The 3530-nt window shown below is 38.1% G+C and overlaps 1 pseudogene; it reads right to left on the bottom strand.

Moving 5' to 3' along the window:
- Positions 1 to 621: 621 nt before the first annotated feature.
- On the bottom strand, positions 622 to 1511 carry LOC131150942 (uncharacterized; annotated as a pseudogene).
- Between the last annotated feature and the right edge of the window lie 2019 nt (positions 1512 to 3530).

Raw genomic sequence — 3530 nt, 5'->3', positions numbered from 1 at the left:
AAATGTAATAGTCTCAAGCCATATTTTGATGAGTATTTTTCACCATTTGTAGCATGAACCGAACTCTCAAGTACACTTTCAATATAGAACTATGATATGGAAGCGCATTCAAGATGTCCTATGCAAAAGCTACTATTCCCAAAATTTGAGAATATATATTTCTTTCTTATTACATGCTAAATAAAATAATTAAAAATATACCAGGAATAACTATTCCCTCAAACCAATCAAACCATAACAATATTATTATCATAGGAATACTCCTACAATACCGAATACCCACAATTTTAAGTTAACAGGAAAGATCCAATAGTATATTTATGGAATTCACGAGAGGATGGAAGTAATACAAAATTAATACAAGGATAGAAAATTAAGTCAGAGAGGAAGTATATGAAAACTATCAAATTCACAACAGTAAAGTATTCATTTCATAACAATGTTCCTAAATTAGCAAACTATTGAAGACGTTAACAAATAGCAAGTTGTTCATCAATCCATCTTAATAAGCATGCACATCCAAACAAACTGCAGCAGCCACGGAAAGAACCCGAGGATAGGTCCTACCTTGTCCAAGAGCCTCTTATAGATTCACCTGAAGCATGAAGAACAAACTAAACCTTATATAAACATCACCAACTCAGGCCTACTGTATATGTTGCTCGCCTCATCCTCCAGCACAGGATAAGCAGCCACCAGTGCATGTTGAGCTCTAATATATAGTGACTTATAAATCTTCCAGTAAACTTCCCTACCATTTCTTGCAGGATGGAAGAGCCCATGTAGACAATAGTTCAGGACTGCAGCTGCACACAAGGCAACCCTCATCCCTTCTATGGCTTCCATGACAGAATTAATAACATGCGGACAAGTCTCAAATATGTTTGGCCATACATAATTCAGCAAGTGTACTAAAGCATCCTCATAACCTGAACCAACCACTCCCAAGGCCATGTGTTTAACAGCAGATGCAGCAGTTTTCCTATGTACCAAATCTCTATCCATGAGAGCATCCTCTAGTAGTGGAGTGACTGCATAAATTTAATCTTTACCCATTTCACCAATGTACTCAAAAAGAAAAGAGAGTCATTTTAAAACACCATTCTACACATTGAGTTTTGGTACATGATACTCATTCATTAATGTTGGTAGTATTGTAAAAGGAGAACACGTTTTTGCAACTACTGCAATTGCCACAGTAGTACACATGCAGTTCTGATGCTCCTGCACTTTGAGATTGTTCAATAATGTTTCCAAGACATCTTGTGGTCCAATGGCTTTTGCAATGTAGCGAAACGTGTTCAAAGTTGCTCGTCGAATACCTTTTTATGGGCTTTAAGCATCTCAAGAAGCTTAAAACAAATCCTCATCCATTCTCTTGTTGGGACAAATTCAGCCCCACGGTCAGCAATTTGACCAACAAGATGAATACAATTTTCCTGCATCGTCACATGCCGATTCTTCAAGATTGGGGTCAGTCAAGGAAGCAAATCCTTTATTGAAGGAGTCATTTTTGTCATACCAATAACATTGACAATAGCTTTGAGAGCCCCCAGTATTGATCCCAAAACTTCCGGATACTCTTCTCCTAGATATTCATACAAGAAAACCCCAAGATGACCCATCAATTGTTCTTTTTGGCACTGTTTCATGACAACAACAATCCTTGAAATAAGATCAGCCGCTTGCTGCCTTACCTTAGCACTCTTGTTATTCAAGCGCCATTTAATGGTTCCGTAAATCTAGGGAAGATATGGTTTCTCCCTCTGCCCAAGAGCATTTATATCATACTTTGACATTCCCCTGCACGGAATGTGTCGTTAATGAATGATGTTGCTTCAACATTTACTACATACTCATGGTAGTTAAAATGAAGACTTGAATTGTAGAATTGTACGACTCAAAACCACCCAGACAATGACTCAAAACCACCCAGACAATCTAGCTTTTAGTGTAAACTAAATAGCTGATAGGCATCACTGACCTTGCAAGGCTACTCCAAGCTTACTTGGTTTTGTATGGTCATTTTGAGAACATTCACATAGCGATTAACCCTTTAAGCGTGGGTTTCAGGAGGATTGCACCTCAATGAAAGCCTATGAAACTCTTGGGTGTCCTCTTTGACTGAGTTTGCATGTTGCCTCAAGTGTTGAACCCTTTGATACAAGGTTTGCTTATATTCCTAGGGTAGCAATTGAGCTTTCAACTTCTCTTTCATTTTTTTTTCAATCTTTTGATTTTCCCTTTCCCCCAGTACTGATGATGATTTTGATAATGTTTCAACCAAGTAGAAGCTGGTCCCTTGAGCTTTGCTCTCACAAGCTTCACTTTCCTCTCTTCCGGTACATATTTTGGTTAAAAAACTCTCAATGTTATCAGCCCAGTATAGGAATTCTTCATCAATTCTGAAATATGTACTAGTACACCATGCTCTTTTTGAATTTTGTAGATCACGTACAATGCGATCTTCCCATCTTGGAGGCCTTACATTTTGTTGTGCAAGCCTTTCATTTTTAGAACTCCTATCATCACTAGAGCTATCAATTTTAGCCTCAAATTGCTAGTGAATTCATTTTTCTCACTCCTCTAACAAAACCGTGTTCATTATTGCTATCATTTCGAGTGTCTCTATTATCCATAGGCTAGGTAACAAGTTGGGTAAGTTGTCTTGCTTGTTCTTGCAGTTCTCCAAACATCTCTACAGTCACATATCTACCGCAACGGCCCCAATTTCCATGTCAACCCCTTTTGGCAATGAACCCATAAGATTGAATTTGCTCAGATACCAATTTGATTAAAATAGGTGTAGGAGTAGAAGAATAAATCATAAATAAAGGCCCAGATTTCATAATAGTGTTTTAGCAACATTTCTTGATTCAAATAACTACTGAATCCTTAAAATAATAAAAGGATGATGGTGTTCCTAGGCACAATAGAAAATAGGGCAATTTCAAGGCATAGCTGCAAATTAATCCTCACATTAGTTTAGAACAGAAATAGTAGCTTTCAGTTAGCTCCTAGCAGCTCTGTTCGACAGCTTCGATGCTCGATTCTTTAATCAGCGTCAAGGCAGCAACCAGTGAACCCTTCGAGCACTCTCATTTCCCTCTGAATCTTCTCTGCTCTAGTTAAGTACTCCTGTAAGACTATAATAGTCCTGTCATCTTTGATGTGTAGTTCAACACCAGAGGCTCTGTTCAAAAGCTAAGGTGTTTGATACATCAATCAACAGCAAGGCAGCAACTAACGAACCCTTTGAATACTCTCGTCTCTCTTTGACTCTCTTATACTCTAGTCAACTACTTCTGTAAGGCTTCAATGTGCAGTTCAGCACTTGACAGTCGACTCTTTTGTTGGCACTAAGTTCTGATTGTCCTCTAGAGGTCGACTCCTTTCTTCAATCCTCTTCTCTCTATCGAACACCTCATCAACCAACAATGTCAGCACTCTTCTCTCTATCGACTCCTTTCTTCCTTTTCTTTTTGCAGCTGTGCTTATTAAGCTTACAGTCTTTCAAATTATCATAAAAT

Source organism: Malania oleifera, chromosome 1 (genome assembly GCF_029873635.1).
Source record: "Malania oleifera isolate guangnan ecotype guangnan chromosome 1, ASM2987363v1, whole genome shotgun sequence".
Taxonomy (NCBI): Eukaryota; Viridiplantae; Streptophyta; class Magnoliopsida; order Santalales; family Ximeniaceae; genus Malania; species Malania oleifera.
This window is presented reverse-complemented; position numbering and strand designations above follow the sequence as displayed.